Source organism: Lissotriton helveticus, chromosome 7 (assembly GCF_964261635.1).
Source record: "Lissotriton helveticus chromosome 7, aLisHel1.1, whole genome shotgun sequence".
Taxonomy (NCBI): Eukaryota; Metazoa; Chordata; class Amphibia; order Caudata; family Salamandridae; genus Lissotriton; species Lissotriton helveticus.
This window is the reverse complement of record NC_136068.1, coordinates 1,296,126,050-1,296,152,948: the sequence shown is the minus strand read 5'-3', so window position 1 is coordinate 1,296,152,948 and position 26,899 is coordinate 1,296,126,050. Positions and strand designations below refer to the sequence as shown.

The 26,899-nt window shown below is 44.1% G+C and overlaps 1 protein-coding gene across 1 annotated transcript in view; it reads left to right on the top strand.

The window, feature by feature from the left end:
• TRIM65 (tripartite motif containing 65) overlaps positions 1-26,899 on the top strand; it is a 159,452-nt gene that overhangs the window by 55,678 nt on the left and 76,875 nt on the right. The window lies entirely within an intron of this gene.

The following is a 26,899-nucleotide window of genomic DNA, read 5'->3' as shown; positions in this document are numbered from 1 at the left end:
ACCAGTGAGATAGTTCATGACCCTGCTGGGCTCTAGACCGGGGCCGACACATGTTGGTAGGAAGAATGACTGAGGCATGATATCTCTTTTCCATCCAATAGTTGGTTTCAATCCTGCCCGATGTACAGACTTCATAAAAATACAATTTTAGGGTTTATTCCGAGGTATCTTTAATATTTGATTTGGATGGCGTTTCTATCCAGTACAGACTTCTTAGATCTCCCTTACCTTAAGGTTGAGACCGCCTTCGTGATAACATGCAACTAAGGTGGAACAGAATCGCCTTTGATGAAGCATGCAACTGTGAAGTGGGTGAGGCATTTCCATCCATTTATCTCCTATGGTCTTGTCGGGATAATGGCACTCCTCTAGGTAAGATAGGGTGAACTCTACTACTATATTTTTGGTGTACAAGTATTTAGGACGTATGGTAGTATAATTCCTCTTGCTCTCTTTTTGTCGTACAGAGATTTTGGGGTCCCACCATAGAGTGATAGTGTCAAGAGTCTCTTGAGAAAGTAGGCTAACATGAGAGGACAGTGTCCCTGCAGAATGGAGCAGGCTTCAGGTGGGTGCATCCGCCCATACCCCATACGCTTCAAAATGTGTGGGGAATGAAGCCCCCCTACCCCCGCCAGTCTCTCTGTGTCATCTAAGGCCAAAGCATTTGTGAGTGGGGAGCAGTCAAGCAAAGCAGAGAGGGGAGGAATTTCCTACAGGTACTCACCGATTCCAGCAGATCACAGCCAGGGCGCTCGCTTCCCACACTGGTCTTGATCATTAAGGATGACCATAAGGCGTTCTTTCTTTCAGCAAAGTCAGATTGCAAGCAATTGGGCAGGTCCTAAGCACAAGACCTGTTTGGTTTAGGCACCTCCCCCCTGTTAGGCCTGCCAGGGCTGTGATAATCCTTTAGAAGGTCAGGATCTGGCTTGAAGGAGGCCAGACAGAATTTCATTTGCCCTGGAGAGTCAGTTTGGCTGTTCTCTCCTACCATTATCCCTCACTGCAAAGCATATTTATGAATCGGCCCTGCTTACCTCTCACGGGTGGCAGTTTGTTTTAGGGTAGGAAGTATGCTAGTAGCGGGGGCGGTGGGGTGGGCATTGTGTGCTCACTGACCTCATGGGCCTGGGATATCTCCTTCTATTTGGAGCTGTGGTCGTCCAGCATCGCCAGGGAGAGTTTCACTGTATTGATGAAGTCGAGATATAAGTGATTGGGCAGGCCTAAGCGTAAGGCGCACCCAACCTAGGTGGTCCCCCTCAGACAAAGCCCATGAAGCTAGGTTTGCTCGGCCCTGGTGCTTCCGTGACCTTTGCCCTTCTCCAGTATTGCTTGAGCTCACACGAGGGCCCTCCGTTGCAGGCCTAGGTCCTCTGCCATTTTGTACTGTCCTTGGAGTGCAGATGGTTATAGATGTTGAGGTGTAATTGGATCTTGGGTGTGCCTGCCCATAGCCCTGCTTTGAATCTTCCGCCCTCTTTGTTTGTGTCAACCTCATCCTCCTTTGTAAATGCCTGTTACTTTTACCGCATTGGAGTCCCTGGTAAATCCAAAAGAACTACGTTTTCCTTTAATATTAATACATAATTCTAGATTGATTCATCACATATACTATCTCAGCCGCTGGCTGATCATAACAACATAAGTTGTTAGGACGAGACCTATCAAACACAATAGACCCATACCCTTTAGTAACATCCAATCATCTAATTTTTTAGAGAGCAACAAGCTGCTGGGCCCCTCTTTAACCGGGTTCAGATCCAAAAACAGCACTGAATCTATCCTGCTGTCGGCATTGGAGAGTATCAGGTCTGGGGTCGATCTGGGTAAAGTTGTGGCCCTTATCGTATTAGACCATCCTCTGCTTTCGACATGGTCTCTCATCGTCTGTTGCTGCAGAGGGTGCACTCTTCTACTTTGCTGTGGTTTGGCTCCTTTCTGAGCAACGATTTTCACTCGGTACTGCTGACCCCTTTTAAATCTAAATCTCACTAACTACATTGTGGTGTTCCTCAAGGATCTTCACTGAGCTCCACATTGTTTAACATATATGTTTCATCTCTAGGGGGCATGTTCAAGGCCTGGGGGGGTTGAGATCCTTACGTTCATAGATGATTCTCAACATATTATTTCCATCAATGAGAGACATACAGACACACAAGGGAACCTAATAGGCTGCCTCTCTGAAGTAGCAAAGTGGATGCAGGCATATTGTCTGAAACTGAAAGTTGACTGAACCAAAATCATGCTCTTTGGTGAAGCTTGCAGAATTTGGAACGACTCTTGGTGGCCTTCTCTCTCATGCCCTGCTCCAAGGCCTAAGAGGATAGACAAGAATTTGGGCTTTCTCATCGATGAATCTCTCTATGTAGGATCTGGGAAATACTGTGTGCAGGAGTTGTTTTGGACTCGTACGCTTGCTGTGCTGGCTATTTAAGCAGATCCCTGTAGCGTGGCTGAAAAATGTTGTACAAGCATTGATTATGAGTAGGCTAGATTATGGCAATGCGCTATCTAGGAATGGCTGACTACTTGTTCACTCACCTTCAATCTGTTCAAAATGTGACAGCGGAATGATTTGTAATAGAACCAAGTGGATTGTCTGCATTCTCTCCACTGGTTTCTCATGCGCAAGTGAGCCATTTTCAAGCTTCTCTGCTACAAACATAAAGCGCTCTATGACACCTGAGTTTCTTTTTGCAAACCAGCGTGCCCTCCACTCTCTTTTAATCAGGCTCTGTTATATAGCAGGAGAATTGAGAAATCCAAAATGGGTGGCTGCTCTTTTAAGTCCTTAGCAGCCTCTTACTGGAATAACTTGCCTGGTTATCTTCGCCTAACTTCTGGTCTGCTAACCTTTTGGAAGATGTTGAAGACCTGTCTGTTTCCACTTTAATGGCCTTGTAGTGTATGGAGTTTGTTTAATTGAAGTCTAGCGCCGGGATATCCCTCGGGGGGTTGATGGTGCGCTTTACAAATACTATAAATAATAATACACCACAAACCAAGGAAGATGAGCAAGGAAAGCTACTGTGTAGAAGTTTTCAATGCTCACCTTATTCTCTCAAAGAATGCTTTAATATTGCCACAAATACAGATACCCCAGCATAACCAGTTTTGGCCCATTTAGGAAACCAAACAAGGTTCCATGAGAGGAAAGCAGGTAATATTAGTCACTGTGGCTAATGAATACATTGGTATTACTCTGTCAGCGAATACAGACAACCTGTCAATTTTCAGTAGTGTAGATGGGGTGACAAATATTGAGCAACAGAACAGCGGTACCCCAACATGTTACTTAGTGTTCCAAAACTAATCACACACTCGACACCTAACATATCAAAAAGCTTACCTACTTGTATTGCTAGCAATGATAAGAGAGCTTATGAGTATGCCTTAAATGTCTGTGGCCCAATGTTCAAGCCTGTTAATGGGACACAGCCGGTTTTAAGAATTCAAAAGTCGAGTAAGAGAACACAAACTGATTCAATCTTACTTATTCATTTGTTCAAATTAGAGGGCAGACCAGACGTGCTATGTACAACATCCTTTTGTATTTCAAAGGGTATTGACTTTGTCCCCTACCAGAGTCCACAGAGGTTAAACTAAATAATACTGTACTGTAGTAGGCAATATGTGGGGCAAAAGAACACTTCAAAATCCTGGCATTAGGGCTGGACTCCAGCAGTATCCTGGTTAGCTAGAGGTACTTCAACAGTATGCCAACTTCAGGTCAAATGTGCGAGTTAACAAAAATTCCAGGAATTTTGCGGGTACCTGTAAGTGCAAAATTTGGAAACGTGAGTAAGGATTAGCAGTTTTAATTTATATCTGCATTACAAACCTCAATTGAAAATCATTGTAACAACCAAGGAGAACCATTGCTGAATGACTGTTGCATCAGAGCCCATTGTGCAAGAAAATTCTTATAATCAAATGGAAGAGGCTGGCACTTGGATCAAGGGAATACCACTCAAAAGCTAGTTTCCTCAATAGAGGTCTCCTCTTTCAACAATGTATTGAAGGAGCGCCTCTGACAACACGCCAAATATGTGTCTCTTGTCACAAAATCGTCAGTAACTAATCCTTTTTGGGTCTCGCTGGAAATGCATCCGTAAGGATGCATCCAGCTGGAGACCAGTAGCGATCACTCTGGGGGGAATGACGGACCGTAGGGTGCGCGAGCTTTTTCTCTCCTGGATTCGTGTGCGCGAACGCGCACGTCGCGTCCCGCGCCGTACACATCGCAGACAGACACTCGCTCACACACCCCCTCCTCCACAGTCACACACACGCACTCCAAGACACACACACACACGCACGCACACACACACATACACAGGCCGCCTCTCCCCCCCCACGCGCGTGTACATGCTTTCCCCCCCCCCCCGCCCGCCCGCCCGCCGCTCAGCAACGCACTCACCGGCTTCCTCTCCTCAGCTGCAAGGCCCGGCAGCAGGACTCTTCTTCCCTCCTTCGGCACCGGGGCGCAGGGTAGGCTCCTGCCTGCTCCGGTGCTCCAAACACGGCTCCAATCGCGGCTCTTCCGTGGGAGGCGGGGTAGGCTCCCGCCCTCCTACTTCCTGTTTCCTGTTGTCGCGCCGGCCTGCCTGACTTACTGGTCGCAGGCCGGCAGAGTAACGAGGATGTTTTGCGGTATTTATTTATTTATTTAATTATGCATTTTTATATAGCGCAGACTTTACCCGAAGGCGGTATTTATTTATTTATGTATTTATGCATTTTTATATAGCGCGGACTTTACCCGAAGGCGGTATTTATTTATTCATATATTTATGCATTTTTATATAGCGCGGACTTTACCCGAAGGCGGTATTTATTTATTCATGTATTTATGCATTTTGAAAAACAAATCTGACTTTGTGTATTGTAACTGGTGCTCTTGTACAGCACTATAATGCCCCTAGGCTGAGTTCGCACTGTATATACAACTGAAAAAAAGAAAATCATGAGGTACGGCTTAGGTTTATTAGGTACGCCAATGTACTGCCCTTATGTTAGTCGGGCTCGCTCCCTTGTTAGGTAACAGTCATCCCCAACTTTTACGCCTCCCCACTTTGAAATGTCACCAGCCGCCACTGCTATTATCTTTCTTTAGAATATATATCTATTTCGAGCCCTCCCACTATTTACCACTGGTTGAGTTCATCCTCACTCTCATTTCTTTTCTTCCATCGGTCAGCGGCAGCTGGTTTCATTGTGCTTGTCTTGCTACAAACAGCTTTGGAGGATTTGGGTTTCACCTTCTTTATATTCAATGCAAGCCCCAAAGCACTTCAGGGAATGAATGAGCTGTGTGTGGTTTACAACTCGAGAGGTGTAAGGACGTAGCACAGCAAGACTTGCCGCTGATTTTTCTCCGCTGTGCTGCCTCTACCCGCTTCTAGATTGCTCACTGCGTATCACTTGTTTTTCACAAATCTAATACTTCAGTGAGGATATCTCATCTAACTTTCCTGTCTAATGTTTATCATTTGGGGCAGAGACAACACTATGCTAAGTGTTTGCAGAGAGTGCGCGCCTTTTATTATTACACAATAATGTACACATTTATTTTAAGACAAAAGATGTACAATATATTTTTTATTTCGTCTATAACGACCATCCACCAAATCTACAACGGAGACAATATTTAACAGAACTGTGTGTAGATAATGCATTGTTTTTTTTCTCTGAAACCATGACTGTATGCGTGATCCCCTCCTTCGAGCCCCCGCCCCCTCAGATCCTCAGTGCATCCCAGTTGACGCACTGAGTTGGACATCCCTGTGTTCTGCATTTCATTGTGAAAGACATAACTATACAAGATCGTGTAGAAACAAAATGCTTTTCTACCATAAACTTCGGGGTGAAACTTAAAAGTTGGCATGATTTTTGTGAGTGTGTGTTTTATCTGACAGCACAGTTGTCATTTCATGCACAGTTGCATACACAGGGGCAGGAATGCTTGCTCTTAAAGCAGTGTAACCAGAACAGAAGGGCTTCAGAAACAGACGTGCGTGCACAACAGAGCTGCTCGCCTTTTAATTCACTTGCAAGAACTGGAGACATGATTTTAGTCTTTTTTCCCCAGTTGTTACATAACTCCTTAATTCGTTCTGGGAAGCACTTGTAATGACATTCGCCATTAAGAACCGGACGACGATTTCCCAGAGATCTTGCGGGGTCCAGTCCTGTTTTTTCATCCAGTCATCCCGGTTTGAGTCCATAGGTTGACTGGGTTTGCTTAACCCTGTGAAAGGTGAGGGCGAGGAAAGGTGTCCATTCACTCCCAGTACAAAGGAGCATGGAAGTCTATTCACTGGGCTCTGATAGCAGCATGTGGGTCATCCCTGACCCCTGGCCACCCTTGTTGCTGGTAGTAAAGGGCGTTGCAGTGAAAGGGACTGCGCTACACCACCCTCTCCCACTACAGATTACCCCATGAAGCAGACATCTCAAGCTCATTACATGTGGGTAATTCCTACCGGAAAAAAAATACTGCAGTATGGGAAGGGCTCTCCTACTGGGAGCTGCATCTGGAGGGAAGGTCTATGCCGTGAGCACTGCCATGTGATTGTGCACTGATTTATTTTGATTGCTCAGGCTGTATTAGTGCTGGTGCAATTTCATAATGTCATTTCTTCAATACATTGATTGCACCATTGCAACACTGCACCACTATTTCTGGTGGACATAAAGTGCACATGTGAACTATAACAAAAATTTATCTGGGTTAAAATGATAAGACGAGCCAAATTTGCACATATATTTCTGGATTGCAGAGATTAACTTTAGTAAGATTTTTTACTTTCAACCACACTGCATTACAACATGGCACAAAAATAATAAAGCCAATAGATATTGTATAGGCAATACCTGTAGGGCTATGCCGATGATTGTTCTTTTAAAGTCTTTATAGCTGAGTGTGTGAATGGGTGATATCCTGAACCATGACATACCTCTGGTTACACTTGAGTGTGTTTGGGCTTTCCCGTGAGTCTCTGTGTCTGGCTTCAGGGGTGGCAAGGATCCGTGCTGAGATAGATGGCTGTCTGTATGCTTTTAACCCCGTGCACCATCCCAATCAATAGGATTAAATGCTACCTGGAAGGGGTAAACAACCTTTACAACGAAACTTTTACAACGACCTACCATTACAACGCAACTTTTACAATGCAAACTATTACAACGCATTGCTCTGGGGGGCGCTCTAGGATAGGGAATAGATTAATTTACTATCCAATAACCTTCCCTACTATTCATGGGGACTGGAGTTGGAATAGTAAATTAAACTATTCATTATCCAGCGCCTAAAAGCATTATGCGTTGTAATGGTATGCGTTGTAAAAACCGCGTTGTAAAGGTAGGCATTCCTGCACTTATATTCGACTGACTTGAAATAGGGCGGTTAATGCCTCACTGTTCATTTGTGGGCACAGCTGTCTGTCACAGAATAAAGTCGTTCTTAGACAGCTGCTGTTCCACTTAATGTTACAAATGCTATAGGTGTCACATTTGTGAAAGTTAAAACTATTGGCATTGTAAATGACAAAGCTATTACTTTAGCTATTACTATAGCTATTTTCACAACCAACACATAAATAAAAAAAATGTAATTCACAATACCAATGGCTCAAACTTTCCTAATGCAAGACCTATTGCATTGCAAATGCTTGTTAATACATGCTGCAGATGTGTTTCAGGAGGACACTGTTTTATGAAAGAATGGGAACTCACTAAGATTCAGGCTACTGGGGAAAAAAAAGCTGCCTTCTGATCATGCCACGGTGGGGCAAGTGGTAGCCTTGCAATACGAATATCTTCAACATGCAAAGGTTTGAAATTCCACTCGAGGGTGTTTTGTGATGGCATTGAACATTGAGACTTTCCCATATGTAAAAAATAAAGGTTTGCTTGTAGGAACTTTATAGAGGCACTCGGACTCTCAAGAAAGCTTTTCAAAACACCTAAAAATTATAGCTCAAGATCTTAATTGTAGCTTTTGTGAACGTGCTGATTTGTGCTTTTAGGTAAGTAACGTTGTTTGGAATAGTCCAGGTGATAGATTTGTGCCCAGTGCTCAAACAGGTGGGGGGCTAGGGGAGGATGGGAGGAACGGTTGGGGAAACGCATTATGTAAGTAGATTACTTTGGGAAACAGCCTTAACAACGAATCCCTAACAACGAGTGTAATAAACAACGAATCCTCAACAACGACCTTAACCACTACTGTAGATGAACCACGACTTAATAAACCGGATCTAAGTGACAATATTTAAATAAATAAACTTAAATGAAAGTGTAATTATATTAAAATAATTGCAATTTGGAACGGAATGTAAGGTATTTTTAATCACGCTGTCGATGTATTAGTGTTAATTTTAATTTACAGTTTTAGGCCAGTAGATGGCACTGTATGTTTGTTATTCAAAGATGCAAACTTGATCTGTGCTCGATGCGACTGATTGTCACATTTAAAATGGTTAAACAATGGAGAATGGACTATTAAATATGTGTAAAATAAGTCAAATCTTTTAAAAAATGAAAACATTTAATAAAATAAGTATAAAAAAATAAAATTCTATAGGAACATGCTTATTTTAGTATAGTTTTAATTAGTGAATTTAGAAAAATGTAAAATGTATTTAGTTAGAATTCTAGTCAAAATTGAAAAAAGAGAAAATGGATAAATATTTTATTGTTTAGAAACGTTCATGAGTGTCTTTTTGTAATTATGAACAATTGTTTTATTAAAAAGACATGTTTAATTTAATTACATTTTATCAAACTGTGTTTCAAACATGCGTTTAAGGGAATGTAGTGGTAGATTCAGGTAATATTGAAATTGATTATTTTTCGTGATTTAGAAAGTTGTTGTAAAGAACGTAGTGGTTTGACTTTGGAAGTGGTTTAGCCTTCGTGGTTTAGGCATTCGTTGTTTTAGTGGTAGTTGTTCAGTCATACATCCGATTACTTTTTGTCTGTGCACTTTTTCCAGATTCATGGCTGTTCTGCAACTTGTTCCTCTACTGGTTCAACTCTCACATTGCAATGACAGCATTAACACAGTCAATTGACATGTAAACCTTTCTATAGTTATCAAAACTGCGGCTTGCTGCTTTATCTGTAAGATACTTGGGAATGTGTCTATTATGCATACCGGGGAAAGCAATCCGGAGCGTTGATCTCATAGATGGGCAACTACTCATACAATGGAAATAGATCCGATTATCTGAGCCAGTCAGGCAGAGCATGGTTTTGTCATGGTAGATCTAGGGGATAGCTTTGTAGCACAAGCTGCAAGTGATGATGAAGCCCTTCATGGATGGTGGACTGGACTGTGTGTATCTACCCTTGATGTGTCAGTGGTTCGAAGTAAATGGTCCAGCCCAGACACCATCATACCAATAAGAGTGTACAGAATCTAAACTTACACTAAAAAAAAAGCATTCAGGCATGAACCAAAAACCCAATAAACACACAAAAGAGAGACAAAGTAAAACTTAGAAAGAACATTTACAGAAAGCTGGTTGGTAGATCCAGACAAGCGTATTTCGAAGAGAGCATCATCTTCAGAACCAGCTGCATTATTACAAAGCAATTACGACCAGCACCCCTGCCTATCTTGCAGACAAGATCACCATCTCTGGTGGTTCTCGGCACACCAACAGCCAGGACACCATCAGAGCATGCTAATAAGTGTAAAAAAAGAAAAAACTTTCTATGTACCCAGGATCTGAAACCTCTTTTTATCCATCAGCACCTGCTCCTGTTTAGGAAAGAGTTGAAGACTCTCCTCTTCATGGTACACTACACCCCAATGCATCATCCTTCCACAACCCAGCTACCTATCTTATTACTTGTTGACTTTGTACTTATCTTTGACCCTGTACAGCACTGAGATGTGTGCTGTAGAAATACCATATACATATGTGCATACATACAGGGGTGGGAGAGGAACGTGGGAAACAGTCTAGATGAAAGATAACTTGCTATTATGGAAGATTGGTAAACTCTCGTCTGATTTGGCCCATATTTATATTCCCAGATTATTGTTTCAGGATGGCAGAATCATCTCAAGTAATTGGGTGTGGAGACACAGATGCATGGGAGTATAGGTGGTCAGTGGAGATAATTGTGAAACTGATCGAGACAAAAACCTCTAGGGCACCCGAACAGAAGATCCTGAGCGCTGTATTAAAATGAAACCCTGCATTTTGGGTAACTCAATTACTTCGATTTTTTCAGCCTGCTTCACAAAGCACCATTTCTCGGATGTGGAAGGGAAGTGTTTTGGTGCCCAGTCATAAAAAAGGAGACCACAGGGGTTATTATTAAACAGTTGTTGGCTTATAGCCCTCCTTGCTGTTGAGAGTAAACTGTTTGCTCTGGTGCTTTTATTTTACATGACAGAATAAATCGATGCTAAAGGTTTGTTACCGGGAGCTCAAACTGGATTCAGTCAAGGTTCTACCACATTGGACAACATGATGGCTTTGTACCTTGTGACTTCTATACTACTAAACCAAGATCAAAGGTGGTACTTCAGTGCAGTCTTCAATCAAGATCATAGGCTAACAGTTCGGCAGAAGCTTAAAAAACATGACCTATGACCAAAACTGCTAAACCTGGTAAAAGAGCTGTATGAGAACACCTAGGCTCAGGTCAAGATAAATACTAATGATGCATTAAGTCCAAAAATATCCACCCCTTTTTGGATCAAACCACAGCTTCACATTGGCACCCACTTTGTTTAATCTTTTTTGTGTTGGATATGAAAGTGTATTTAGTAAAATCTTGATGTTTTCATATTAAGAAGGTGGGGTGCCAGTACCTCTGCTAGTCCATGCTGATGATTTGATCTTTTTTGGACAAGAAACCATCAGTTTTGTACTCTTTCAAGAAACCTCTTGTGAATATTAGCAAACGCAAGTTAATTGCTTTGGGGAAGGATAAGAATAAGTGAATTGGCTTGTGGCTGTATTAAAATAGGTTAAAATGCAGTTGTTTCGGTGTGTTATTCCCTTTTTCCTTCACAGTTGGGATGTGTATTGAGATGATTTATCCACCAGAGTTAGAAAGTCATGTATGGGTCTTCAGATTTTGTTTTTACTTCCAGGTCTGCTTCCAGGTTAGATTTCCAGGAAAGCAAAATAATTAAAACGTTTTTTAATTTACGAATGTCCAGACCTCATATTAATGGTCTCAAGAGGGGCAGCCATTGCGGAAATAAGCTAATGTATGCTTAGGAGAAGCGATGAAGCTTAGCTTGTTTTTTTTTTACTTTGTTTTTTAGCCGTGTAGCACAGCATCCAGATGCTGTACAGCACAGTGACTTATTGGCTTTACAAATGGCTTTTAAAGGGGAGAGCTGATGACTTTGCTAATTTGTGTTTTTTTTAAACAAATTATATATATATATATATATATATATATATATATATATGTATATATATATTTTTTTTTTTTAAATACTGCAATCCAGAGAATTACAATATTGCACAAAATATTAATATCAGTAGCTTGGGTGAGTAAGAGAAGTAGGATTAAAACTGGGTACCCTTAAACACGGACACTTAAAAAAAGGTCAACAAATTAATTCCAGATCTTGAAAGCTACTATGTAGTGGTACAAATTTAGTTTATAGTTGGTTGGTTCTCACAGGGTGGAAGCTAAGACACTAAATTGATGGCAGGCCTACTGACTTGGTCAGAAATGTGTACATTTACCCTTAAACTTTGTAGTAAATTTACTTCTCTTGGCTAATCACCATTTTAAAAGTGTAAGTTTACTATAAAGTATAGGCCCTAAAATGTTCAGAGGATGGAGCCAAACTTTGCATACATATCTTCCCTAAGTGGGTTCCATGCGCCAATGTATATAAGACAATATTATTTTCTTTAGGGAAGATCTGTTATCTCCAGGGACTACATGTCCCAGCAGGCAATTTATAGTTATAGTGCATTGAGCGCGAACCTACTAAGGTCAGGAACTAATTAAAAAGCTGCTGAAAATCGAACAAATAGGAGAGTGCTTCATTGCACCAATGACGATTAGCCTTTGAGGAAGAGGCGTTCAAGCCTCGAAACGCGTCAGGCTTTGTGAAATCTTACCAGCATGTCAAGTGCAAGCTGATCATGTACATGGGCAAGCTGTTGAGTGCTCCTTCAAAAGCTCCAGGGCATTTGTTTGAAAAAATGTGTATATGTATTGATAATGTTAGTTCATGTTTTATGTCGTAATTAACATGATATTAATGCAAATAACGATGTAGTCACGTGGTAATCCTATATTTTTAGTGTAGGTTTCTTACATGGAGCCTCGGCTCTACTGTTTGTGTTTTTCTATACATATTTCAACTTTTTTTCACTTCACTTTAACACTTTAAACGACTGCCAAGGGTTGACTCTGCTAAATTTGATGACATATAGATTTATCTCTTCAAATGAGTTCTCGATTGTTTGGTAGGTTATTAGGTTATTATTAGAAGCACTTTATTTTGTGAATTTGCACTCTCAATGGCTTATTTATGAATATCGCCTCTGTGTTTAATGCATTTGCATTCTGTTTTCAGATTGGAGTTTACGTCTTCATATTGCAGCAACTCGATATGATTGTTTCCCATGTAAATAATTGATGTGATTTTTAGGGGCACTTGCCATCATTTTCATCACTCATGAGTTACTGCTTTTTTGCAAACTATGCATTAAGCTTTTATTGTAAGTCATTTTGAGCGTATCACTTATTTGTATATAACCTCCTTGAGTCATTATCTGTCGTTGTGTTTTATTAGTGATATATTGTTGCCCCTCAGCCTTTTTTCGATGGTTGATTGGGCTTTCAATACACTTTAAATTTGCACAGCTTGCCGAGGCGCGTCATGTGATCAAGCTCCGTCCGCGGAGCGAAACCCGTCATGGAGGACAGCTGTCCTAAGATAATGAAATACACTTACTACTGCTCACACAACTTTGTGTGCTGGTGGCTTGTCATTAAACGAAAATTCTGGGGGAAGAGGTCCACACCTGCTTTGTTCCGCTGTGATATCGGCGGTCAGGATTTGTTTTCGATATATATATATATATATATATATATATATATATATATATATATTCAATTCAAACGGCAGCTCACGATGCAAGCAACCAAAGGACACGACTGGGATGATGTGCAGAATCGATTTATTTCATTAAAATGAAACAGGCATAATGCATTTCGACATGAAAGTCTTCGTCAGATGCCATATCACCGGAAATGGATTTCAGCCCTTATTTAAATCTCTCTGGCTCCTCCTTGACTAGAGTACAGCTGTCCCCAATTACGAATCATAATTTCATTCGTAGTCTATTCAAATGTTCTTGACTACAATTCCCAGAAGTCTCCGGCTGGGTACTCACTGTCGCTGGGGCTCTTTCTGAACAGCTGATCGCGTGCCTTGTAGAGGTGGGTACTGTATTCCCAATACTCCGATACTGTGTTTTTTATCTTTCTCACATCACCCCACAACGTTTCACCTCATCCGAAACTTCTTCCAATCTGGTCACGGGAGACCTAGAGCAGTGCCTGTCTCCCTCCGTTTATTCCGGGTTGCCGTTCGTGCAAATGACCTTGTTAGCTGGGTAGGTTTTCTGAGGTGGTCCGAGGTACCTCCAATACCTTGGGTAACTTCGCTTTCTCCAGAACTTCCTCGAAACTTCGAAACGGGTCCTTTTCACACACACATATGTGTGTGTGTGTATATATATGTATGTGTGTGTGTGTAGTCACATAGATATATGTATATGTGTGTGTATATGTATATATATATATATATATGTGTGTGTGTGTAGATATATATATGTGTGTGTGTAGATTACCTACTGGCGGTCGCCAGTAGGTATATATAGTTAGGATTTTTTCTCTATGGGTTTTTTGAAAATTCTATGTCTAATAACTTTGGCGTTTGTGGACGGAATTGGCTGAAATTTTCAGGAAAATGGCACATTTTGTTTCTGAGCAGCCCTTGAAAATTTGGGGGGGGTTCGTCCAGTGGGGGCCGAGAAAAAAGGGGGGTCCCAAAACGTGTTTTTAACATTGAGTTTTCCATAGGGCGGTTGGCCTCACTTTTAGCCCGAACGGCTGAATGGATTTGCACGAAACTTGGCAAAATTGTAGGGACTGGTAGCCCGATGTGCCTTTTGTAGGTCTCAATATATGTGCTCCAGTGGATTTTGAGAAATTAACGTTTAAAAAAAGATATATATCTGTAACAGCGGACCGGGCAGCGCACTGGTTCGCGGACTTTTCGCGCAACGGAGCTTTGTGAAGCGAAGCTGATTGGTTCTCCGGCGTCTGTCAACATTCCAAACAGTCCGTAGCGGCCGCCATCTTGTCTCTCGGTAGGATCGAGAGACAAGAGGAGGTCAAAACAAAGGGGGAAATAACTATAAGGGGGCATAGTAGATCCTCGCTGACCCCCTAGGTTTGATGTGGAGGTTTTAAAAGGGCCCCGCGGGGCAAAAAAAAATAATAATAATAATAATTGAACGGCTGAATGGATTTGCACGAAACTTGGCAAAATATTAGGGACTGGTAGCCCGATGTGCCTTTGCTAGGTCTCAATATATGTGCTCCAGTGGATTTTGAGAAATTAACGTTCAAAAAAAGATATATATCTGTAACAGCGCTCCGCTTCGCGTAACGGAGGTTTGCGAAGCTGATTGGTCATTCTGTCACTGGGCTATAGTTGGGCTACATCTGGCTGATATTTGGGCTACATTTGTTTTTTTGTGTGTCTGGCGGCCATCTTTGGGCTACATTGGGCTACATTGGGCTTCATTGGGCTACATTCGGCTAATTAGCAAATAGCTCATCGCAAACTAGGAATGGTAAAGAATCGCTATTTATTCCTTAAAGTTCGCTATTTAGGAAATGCAAATAACTTTGATGATACATATGGCGGTTCATCTCTAACAAGATAAGAAGCATAGGGATACATTTATGATGACTGGCGCATCACCAGGGATGTGTTAGTCATTTTGTGCCGCTGTTCCGTCACCTATGGTGTGCTGCATTTACAATGCGGCGCATCATGGGGCAAAAACAGCACAGATGCGTGATGTATCTGTGCCGTAAAGGTGGCGCATTGCTGGAGTTGTATCGCAAGTGTGATGAAGCTCCAGCAAGGGTCGGGGGTGCCCCTGTCGCAGGGTTTCTGTTCTCACACAGAACTGTGGACAGAGGATTGGAACCTCGGCGAATGCATTGCTGGAGTTGTATCGCAAGTGTGATGAAGCTCCAGCAAGGGTCGGGGGTGCCCCTGTCGCAGGGTTTCTGTTCTCACACAGAACTGTGGACAGAGGATTGGAACCTCGGCGAATTAGGGTGTCCCAAAACTCACGTTAGTAATCAAAAACTCCTTAGCAAGCTAGGTACAGTGTCACATTGGATATAACAAACTCTCAATGTTTAGACAATCCAGAATATGAACTTATAGTACCTCAGGATACGTGGAACTCATGAACAGTCGGTCGTTATAGATTTCTTAGAAACCAGAACATGGAGTTAAGAAGAACAGATGTGTATTTGAAATGTTTATTTACTAATGCCGTCTTCTCAGGCGTAGTACCTTAGATAATAAAAGTACACATATTATCAGTAGCAAAATTACCAGCATAGTTACTAGTACATAAAAAGTGAATGGTGATAGTATGTTAACATGCTGTAAATGAATAAGAGTTAGCAACACTTATAAGCAGCCGCGGGCCGTGGAGGGAGTTACGGTGAGGCCGGGAGGCGGGGAGGGGGAGAAGCAGGGTGGAGAATACAAGTACACATATTATCAGTAGCAAAATTACCAGCATAGTTACTAGTACATAAAAAGCGAACGGTGACAGTATGTTAACATGCTGTAAATGAATAAGAGTTAGCAACACTTATAAGCAGCCGCGGGCCGTGGAGGGAGTTACGGTGGGGCAGGGAGGCGGGGAGGGGGAGGGGCAAGGTAGAGAGGGCTCCACCCTGCTTCTCCCTCTCCCCGCCTCCCTGCCCCATCGTAACTCCCTCCACGGCCCGCGGCTGCTTATATCTCACCCTCCCTAATACACATATTATATTATTTGCTAAGAAGGTCTCTTTGTGTTGGTTTAGGGCGTGCCCATACTTTAGTGTCTTAGATTTGAAGGAATCACATCAGCATACACCAGCTCTCTCTTCATGTGAACCGCATCAACTGTTGTGTATGTGTGTTCGGCAAAGCAATATAAAACCCGCCTCATGCCCAGAATTGGCAGAAGTTGCACTTATGTTATGAGTATGAAGTCGTGGAGATCAGACCTCATAACAATTCTGTATCGTGTTGTTCTTGAAACTTTAGCACTCGCTGTACAGATATAGTTTAACAAGTAAAGCAGATAGTAGACCAATAACATATTATTCTCATGTAAACCACGATGAACTACTAGGTGGAAAGCTAAAGCAACAACTAAGTGTCGTGTGCAGAAGTTGCAAAAAAGGAAAAATGGCGTTTAAACCGGTAATGAGCCCATGCTAACTTAACACGGTGTAAAGATATCCAGGACCTAGATGACACCTCCTCATGATCCGGAAACGAACTGAATAAGATAATAGAAGTGCCATCTCATGAGAGCAGATTGCAAGTTTATATGTGGACGGTCCGCAAGGTAAAGCATTAAAAACTAGGAAAATTTAATGCTAAAGAAAAATAAAACAGCCAAGTACTTTATCGAGTCTTAAGCCAATAGGCAAGGTAAATAATAAAAACTTGACAAATAAGTCAATGAATTGTCAATGAAATGCTAGTACTCAGCATATCAAACATGAAAAAGGTCTATGACATAACTGTGTATGCAAAATAAGCTGCAACAGCCTCCAATAGGAAGTCACCGTCTTCATCCGAAAACAGTTCAGCCATCCAATTTAAAAGCGGAAAAGAACATACGTGCTCTCCCAGCACCGGATCCTCTATCACCATCAGAGGACAGCTCGGTGGGTTTTCAAGAAAGCTCTGTTCCAAGAAAGACTGTGCTGCCGCCAGTAAATTCCAGGGACCAAGTAGTCCATGCATCAATGCCACAGCCATAATCCTTTCGCCAGGACAAACCAACTCGTGAGTAATGATAGGAGTCATCAGCTGATTAAAGTCGACGTCAGGAGAAACCGGTCCGCAGAGACACAAATCAATGGCCCAATCGAAATCACAGGTCAGGCAGTGAAATACAGGCTGGACACAGGTGAAGTAGGAGAACCGAAAAGATAATCCATATGCCGTGCTTAATATCGCCAACGGCATTGTGCCATAATATTCTAGCATGCGATTGCGGAACAGTGTCAGCAGCTGCAGGGTCGGAGGTTGCATAGGAGGGACATCCATATTTAAAAATGTAAAAAAGCACAAGAGCGTCCGCTGGTAATGCAAGTAAAAATGCCAATCTACGAACCAGAGTGCAGAAAATACAATGAAAGGAAGCAGGGATGACTCCAAATATTTTCTCAAATGAAGTCACGAGACCACTGGTAACAACTTTAAAAAAGTGTGCCAGGGACTTTGTGGAGGATGCGTTAAAGATAGTCGGAAACATGTTGCTGAAATTGAAAGGCAAATCTTAATTGAAAAGGGTGTGCACCTCTGTATGGGTGTTCGCTATGTGAAGTACGAAAGTTTCACGGGCCGAACTCAAGGCCACCTCTCTCTGAGACAAAAGAGCTCTTATTCTTGCCATGCCGTTGAAACGTGTCCCAAGGTTGGTATTTGTGGCCAGATTGAAAACTCCCTATGTTCATGTGTGGGAGGAAATAGAACATTTCTGCAGCAAATAACCCGTTCACTTACTGTTACGATAAAAGGAATACTTTTAATTAACTCAGAACAATCTTCATTATTGAGCATCAAATAACTACCATTTTCCAACAACTTGAACGTGGGGATGATAGCAGGAACTGGCGTGCCTTGCAACACGCAAGCCATATTTGGTCGGTGTTTGTTGCATGAACCGTGTAACTGTATGTGCCTACACATTAGTGAATGATCTGGCGTCTCAGTGCATTCCTCTCCATTCAGATAAACTTCTTGATCATCTTTGAAACATCTGTATGTGTATGGAAGCGACCAGACCTCATGAAGAAAAGCACTACCTAAAGGTTCATAACGACCTATTGGTATATATTTCATACAATTTGAAAACTTATATAAAGCAAAAGGCAGCGTTATTAAACCGTGGATAAGGCATGTTGCCAAAAAACCCGCAATCCTCTGCTGATGATGTCACTGAGCATGTCATGAATGATGTAATATGTGACATCATCAGCAGTGGATTACGGGTAATGGTATCTCTAGTTTACTCCCTTATAGCTGTGTTTCTTTTAACATAAGTGTCTGTTTCCTTCCCTTATACTTACTGTTTTTGGTTCGCTTCCGGTTCGCGTACCAGCGAGCGAACTAGGAAGCGAACTAAGAGAAATAGAGGTTGGCACAATTCCAAATATTGTACCAATTTTTTAATAACGGGGAGGTAGTTCTGAAAAGAACTTTTTTTTTTATTTTTCTGAACATTTTTTTACTGTTTTTGAATTTTTCGGAACAGTTTTATATTTTTTTGGGTTTTTCTTGGAGGGGGCAATGAAAACGATTCATTGTAAAGGGCTCAACAGGAGCAACAAAACAAAAAAAAGAAGTATTTATTATTTTGGGCGTTTCGGACAAACTTGCATATGATAGTCAATAGCTCTGTTGATCAGAGTGATGCTTTTTTCTCCGTAGGAAATGAATGAAAAATTTCCTAGCTTACGTAACGGAAAGTTTCGATTCTATTAAGGACTAGGAGGCGAGGATTATGCAGTCCTTTCTTCTCTTTATTAAAATCAGCAATTCAAAGAAAAACCAATCAACACAAACTTCTTAAACCACAACTCCCATGAGCACATGGGGCATAGTGTCCATAGTAACTGTCATCCAATCATGGAGCCGTCCGCCGTAATATTAGCCATGACGTCCTATCCTCTTCCTCTTCTTCTCTGTGAGGAAGAACTCCAGGAAAAAACCTTCAATCCTTCTGGTCGTGTCCTAAATCAAACAAGAACAACGTTATCCAGCTCTTCTTACAAGAGGGAAGGCAAGAAGGCAGTATACAGTCTATACAATAATCGGTATAACATGAGCTTTAGAACAGTCCAAGAGGAAAACATGTATACAAGCAATGACCTGGCACAATTCAATTCAGTGCATCCACAAACACATTGTAGAATCGTAAAATCAATACTTACTGAAATACGTAGGTATATGGGTGGGGAGAGACCACCAGTCTCGGGAGGGATAATCCTCGCCTCCTAGTCCTTAATAGAATCGAAACTTTCCGTTACGTAAGCTAGGAAATTTTTCATTCTATGTCAGGACGGAGGCGAGGATTATGCAGTTTCAAAGCTTATCCACCACCAGTTCTGCCGCGCCATAGATAGGCTTGAAGTAAAACTTTTTAAACGTGGACTCCGAGGACCAATCAGCTGCTGCCATGATGTCCTCTAACCTACCGCCCAGCTGAATGGCCTTAGAAGCCATTGCTCCTCTCGTGGAATGAGCACCGAATCTAGTCACATCTATCCCCGCTTCGGTCATGATCCAACGGACCCACCTAGCGATGGACGGAGCAGAAACCGCCTTAAAGGGCTTCAGCAGTGCAATGAGAAGCTGTCGGTCCCCAGGAGGACGACATTCCTCTGTCATATCCTCGTAGGCCTTGAGGCAACGCACCACACACAACTTTGGTTGATCCGGGAATGCCGGGTACGACACTGATCTAATACTGGTCTTGGTCCGTCTAGCGACCGTGAAAGTCACTCCCTCCGGAGTGAACGTACGTGCCGTGACGTCCAAAGCTCTGACATCTGAGACACGCTTGCACGACACTAGACAAAGCAAAATAGCAAGCTTAGCAGACAACTCCTTCCTACTCAGATACTGGTTATCACGCCATGAGCAGAGGAACCGGAGAATGATGTTGACATCCCAGAGGTTGCAATATCTGGGTTCTGGGGGTTTGGATAGCCTGACACCTTTCATGAGCTTGCAAACCCAAGGGTGTTCCCCCGCCGGTTTACCGTCGATGAGGGAATGTCCCGCTGAAATGGCGGATCTGAAAGAGTTGACTGAGCGATATGCTAAACCCGATTGGGCCAGTTCGGCCAGAAAGTTCAAGATGAGGGTAACGTCGGCCCCCACGGGATCGGCGTGTCTTCCCAGACACCAACGACGCCATCGCTGCCAAGCCGATCGGTACCTCTTGACGGTACCTGGGGCCCAGGCGTTGCAAATGAGCTCCTTAGCGCCCGCCGAAAGGCGTCCGTCCTGCCAGCGTCCCCTGAAATCCTCCAAGCCATGAGGTGTAAGGTTTCCTGCAGCACCATCGGATGCCCCTCTCCCAGGGGCCCCGACAGTAGCGACGGGAACAAGGGCAGCCGAATCGGACGATCCCACGAGAGCTCGAGCAGAGGGGGAAACCAGGCCTGAGCCCGCCAGAAGGGGGTCACTAGGACCAGCGAAGCCCGCTGACGGCGAGCTTGCGCCGCTACTCGCGGAATCATGAGAAACGGAGGGAAGGCATAAGCCTGTTCCAGCGACCAATCTTGTAAGAATGCATCGACCGCCAGCGCTTCCGGGTCCGGTCTCCAACTCACAAACCTCGGAAGTTGGCGGTTGAGCCGGGAAGCAAACAGATCCACTGAGAACGGTCCCCAAACATCCGTCAAAGCCTGGAAGACCGCAGGGTGCAGCCGCCAGTCGCTGAAATCCAGGAAGTTCCTGGAATGCCAGTCCGCGATCGAGTTCTGCGTGCCCGGGAGATACTCCGCCGACACCGAAATTCGCTTCTCCAGGCAATAGTGCCAGAAGTCCTTTGCCAAGTTCGCCAGTGCCTTGGACCGAGGCCCGCCCAGGCGATTGATGTATTGCACCGCCGATACGTTGTCCATTCGTAGCAGGATGCAACACGAAACCTGGTTCTGTGTCAAGGACTTCACCGCGAAAGAGCCCGGCAGTAGCTCCAGGCAGTTGATGTGGAGCTGTAGCTCCGTCTCCGACCAACGGCCCCCCATCGTGACATCGCCGCACCGGGCTCCCCAACCCGCTCTGCTGGCATCTGATTCGATAATCAGATCCGGGCTTGAGCCGAAGATCGCTCTCCCGTTCCACGCACTCATGTGCTCTATCCACCATCGCAACTCCGTCCTCGTCTCCTCCGTAAGGGAGATGATTTCGGAGTAAGTTAGACCTTTCCGAAGGTGTTGCGCCTTCAGACGTTGAAGGGCCCTGTAGTGTAACGGACCCGGAAAGATTGCCTGAATCGAGGATGAGAGAAGACCCACGATTCGCGCCAGCTGACGAAGGGAGATTCTGTCTCTCCGCAGTGTGTGGGAGAGTTCCTTGCGAATCTTGTTCACCTTCTGCTGCGGGAGACTGAGGCAGGCCGCCTCCGAATCTATAAGGAATCCCAGAAAGGTCATCTGTCTCCCCGGAAGGAGCTCCGACTTCTGAGCATTCACTACAAACCCCAGATCCTGGAGCAGTGCAATAGTCATGGTCAAGTTGGAACGAAGACGGTCCTGCGACTGATCCATAATCAGGATGTCGTCGAGGTAGATGATCATCCGAACACCCCTCTCGCGTAGCGTTTCCACCACTGGCCGTAGGAGCTTCGTAAAGCACCATGGGGCCGACGAGAGGCCAAAGGGGAGAGCTTGGAACTCGAAGACCTCCCCGTTCCATAGGAACTGCAAGAAGCGCCTGTGAGGGGGAAAGATCGGTACCGTGAGGTACGCATCCTTCAGGTCCAGACGAACCATCCAATCCCCTTGCAGGAGAATATCGCGTAGGAGATGGATTCCCTCCATCTTGAAATGGCGGTACACCAGCCATTCGTTGAACTCCCGTAAGTTGATCACCGGTCGGAATCCCTTGTCCTTCTTCTGGACTAGGAAAATATTGCTCAAGAACCCCGCAGGGTGAAGGTGTGTTCTGCGAATCGCACCTTTCCTGAGGAGGTCTGAAACCTCGCGTTCGATCAGAAGACTGTCTTCTGCCGAAAAAACCAATGGACGAGGGCGAACCCTCTGACGAGGGGTGCCGTAAAACTCTATCCGGAAGCCCCTGACCGTCTGTAACACCCAAGGGTCTGATGAGATTTTGCACCAGTTGGGGAGGTGATCCCTTAACCTCCCTCCCAGCACGGATGGGGAAAAAAGGGTAACACTCACCGGATGGACCTCCCGGCGCATTGGCACCGCCGTGGTAGCCTCTGCCGCGCCCTTTGCCGGCGCCTCGGCTAGGGTAGAAGTTCCCCTGACGGCCGTCGTTCCAGCCGTTATTCCGGCGCTGCTGGTTTTTGTTGTTAGGGCCTTGCTGCTGTTGTTGGCGGCCGGAGGAGCGACCCCGTCCTCTTCCGGCCCCTGCAAAAACCCGACCCGGAAAAATTTTCTTGATGGACGATTGTGCTCTGTCCAGGGCAGAGAAGGTTGTGACAAATTTATTTAACTCCTTAATAAAAGGTTCTCCAAAAAGTTTGCCTTGTGCGATAGGCCCCGCCTCCGAGGTGGCCAGATCTCCAAGTTTAGGATCAATTTTAATGAGGAGAGACCTCCTCCGCTCTGCCGCCAACGCGCAGTTTGCGTTACCTAGAAAGCATAGGGCCCTCTGCGCCCAACCTGCCACGACCTCCGTGGACATCGCCGTCCCTGACTCCTTCGCCCTCTCGGCTAGCTGGATAATCTGTGTCACAGGACCGACGACGTCCAGGAGTTTGTCCTGACAGCTGCGCCAGGAGCGGTCTATGCCCCTCCTAGGGTCCTTCATAAACTTTGCGAAGAACGCGTAGAGCTTGTCGTCGATGTCAGGAGTGGCCGCCACTCTGCCTTCCAGCTTTGGGCGTGGGCATTCACCCCGCATGCGGGTTCTAACCTCCTTCTCTAGAGGCTGGCGCACTTTACCAGCCACGTACGCTGCAACTTTGGGATCCGGGGTCCACTCCGAAGATCTTGGGTGGTAGATCTTTGTCGGGTCAAACATATCTGGGATCTTAACATCGCCTTCGCCCGTCCCCGAGGAATGAGGTGCCGGTCGCCAAGGGCGCCCCGAATACCCATCCTCATCGTCCGAGGAGGCATCATCATCATCAGTAACGCCCTCTCCCTCCAAGGGGAAACCATACTCTTGGTCCGAGTCCGGGGCGACCTCGTCGCCATCCTCTCCGGGGTAGAATCCCTCCCGCCAGGGTAAAGTCCTCAGCGTACGCGCACTTTTACGAAAGGAGTCTCTCAAGCGATCAAACTCCTCCAAGTGCCCCGCGTGACGCTTCGCAGACCGCTTACCCCCACCCTGCGCGCCTTTGGGTTCGCGATCCGCAGGCCCCGCGCCACCGAACACCCCGGGGATACTCTGGGTAAGGGCATCCACTCGCTCCCTCAAAGGTGCCAGTACCGTATCAAGTGCCTGCGAGAAAACGCGACTCACCTCAGGTGGCAAGAGTGAGGTGCCAGTCACTTCCACCGCCTCCTGAGAAAGGGGGTCAATTTGAGCCGAAGACTGCATGCTAGATGCGAGGGCGTGAGCACAAAACACCTTGTAAAAATCCCCAAAGGTAGCCCCCTCGCCAGTGCTCGTTCAGTGCTGCTGACTGAAAATTTAAGGGTGCGGTGACCTGAAACCGCCACTAGATGGCGCTGTGCGCAGTGCACAAATCCACCGATACCGGCGTCGGGCGAGGGTTGGTGAGTCAGTGAAAGCTCTGACTCAGCGCGCCGTCGCAGGGAGCAGAGCACCGCGAGCGCAGCCTGACTCCCAGCGGTGGCGCCCCACGGAGCAAGGGAAAGCGGGGCCGCTCGCCACAAAGCCCGCGTTCAACCGGCAGGGACGGCGCAAGCAGAGCCTGACGCGCGTCGAGCTGCCGAGCCTGAAAAAATGCCTAATAAGCGAGAAAAGCGCACCACAAGCAAGCGCTATCGCACAGGCAACTATATATTAAGCAAAAGTCACAACAAACACAATGCGTCAGGAAGGATAAAGAAGTTGACTTAACTGACGAGCAGAGAAGAAAGAGGAAGAGGATAGGACGTCATGGCTAATATTACGGCGGACGGCTCCATGATTGGATGACAGTTACTATGGACACTATGCCCCATGTGCTCATGGGAGTTGTGGTTTAAGAAGTTTGTGTTGATTGGTTTTTCTTTGAATTGCTGATTTTAATAAAGAGAAGAAAGGACTGCATAATCCTCGCCTCCGTCCTGACATAGAATCCATCGCAAAATGCGCAGATGTGTTTTACATCACCAAATCTCATTTGTATATTTGGCACCATCTCCCTGCCCTCTGGTCCCGTTACTTCCGGTACAACAGATCTTCTGGCCATAATAGGGAGATTATCTAGGTCGTTCCGAAACTGTGCAGCACTGTAGTTGTTAGGATGCCACCTAGTCATATGGCGATGCATTGTGTAGTTTCCGAAACTGTATTTTTTGTCGGTCCCTCTGGACAGTCTATCTTGACATATAAGGCAAGTTACGTATCTTGCATTTACTTTTTTCTGACCTTTGGGAATTTTAAAAAATTGCCAAATGAAGTTTTCTTTCCGGTGAGACGTCCTGGGCTGCTCAGGCAAAAACTGCCTCTCTTCGTGCTCGTCCTCCTGTTCCTCTTCTTCTTCTTCTTGTTGAATTAGAACTTGAGCAGGTGGTCCACTCTTCCTTGGATGTGGTGGAGGTGGTGGGGAAGCACCAGCTGAAGCTACTAAAGAAGCCATTGCTCAGTGATCACAAAGGGTCTTTCTCTCACAATGATGAAAGTCAGAGTGAGGAAAGAAGGAGGGATTTTCATCATTTGGGAAAAACAAGAGTTCTCAACCAATCAAAAGTGTTCATTTTAGATTATATGACCTAGTCTTACATCATTAGGAAACCAAAAGTGAAATGAACCAATGAAAAGTGTTATTACCAAGTCACATGACTTGCTGTGTTTACGTTAAGCGCTTTGCAGGGCCTCCCGGTTTGCTTCCAGAAACCTGCGCTTTGCGACTCGCTTCGCGTACCAGTTCGCTAACGTAGCACGTCATATGACGTATCACGCGACAACGTGAAACGTCATGCGGACGGGAGGCGTCACGATGTTGTTTTCTAACGCGGCACTTGCGGTAAAGAAACGTTTACCGGCTCGCGGTCTATTTCGCGGCATCAAGGTCAGCTAACGGGAAGCTTCCCGATTCGCGAAGCGGGAACGAAGAAAAAAAAATATTTAAAAAAAAAATTATTCATAAACATATAAAATATATTTTTGGATTTAAAGAAGAATACATTTTACAGCTACAGATATTAGCTGTTAAAAAACCAATGAAATTCACAGAAAAAACCATAGGTTATAGACCATATATAGTTAGGAATTAGCATTTACAAAACCTTGAAAATTCACTGAAAAAACCATAGGTTATAGACCATATATAGTTAGGAATTAGCATTTAGAAAACCTTATTTTACTCACACAAAACCATTGAAATTCCATATATAGTTAGTTGCACTAACTATATATCGCGCACCCGCAATCCACTGCTGATGATGTCACATATTACATCATTCATGACATGGTCAGTGACATCACTGATGACATCACTGATGACATCTCAAATGACATCACTGATGACATCACTGATGACGTCTCATTTGGCATCATTCTTGTGCTAATACGATAAACTTCTTCAGACTCTAATATAACCTTAGATACACTCAGTGTATACAGACACTCACACACTGCCACTCATCCATGGAGTTACTCACACACCCAGTCAGTCATGCAAAGAAACAATCTCACCTCCATTTCTTCAACTATACAGTTATACACACCTTACTTATTGAAACATATACTAACACATATTTACTCTCTTATACAATCCCTGATACAAGTTCACAATGATCGATACAACCACTCACTCAGTGGCTCTCATGCACAGTTATTTATATATGCCAACTCTCACATGTACTGTGTTTTACATATGTACTTACTATGACATGTAGCATTGAGATATCCATTCACTCATCAATACACTCATGCACACAGTCAACTGCCCATGTAGCTGTTTCCACATGCACTCTTGAACTCATACACCTAGTGAATAAACTGCTCACACATCTATGCACAGAGTCACACACCTTCCAGCCACCCCCACACAAACTCAATCTCCCATAGAAATACTTGGGCAACCAATTAATAACACATATAGCCTCTCGTATAGCTAATGATCAACACATGCAGCAGTTTACATCACAACAGACATAATGATGCACAAATTAAGACAGTTTAGTCACTAACCCGTGCATTCAGTAAGACGCATTTAATCACTCACTCATACAGTCAATCACGCACCTACTAAAACCTTCATTCAGACACTTATACATCCACTCATTCTTCAATATGTAAAACATATTTAAACTTTACAGAAACACATAATCACTGGATGTTGTCATCAGTGATGTCATCAGTGATGTCACTGACCATGTCATGAATGATGTAATATGTGACATCATCAGCAGTGGATTGCGGGTGCGCGATATATAGTTAGTGCAACTAACTATATATGGAATTTCAATGGTTTTGTGTGAGTAAAATAAGGTTTTCTAAATGCTAATTCCTAACTATATATGGTCTATAACCTATGGTTTTTTCAGTGAATTTTCAAGGTTTTGTAAATGCTAATTCCTAACTATATATGGTCTATAACCTATGGTTTTTTCTGTGAATATATAGATATATAGATATGTGTAGAGATATAGATATAGATGTATGAGATTTATAGATATATAAAGATCCAAGTGTGCGTGTGTGTGTGTGTATATATATATATATAATACAACTATATGCTAG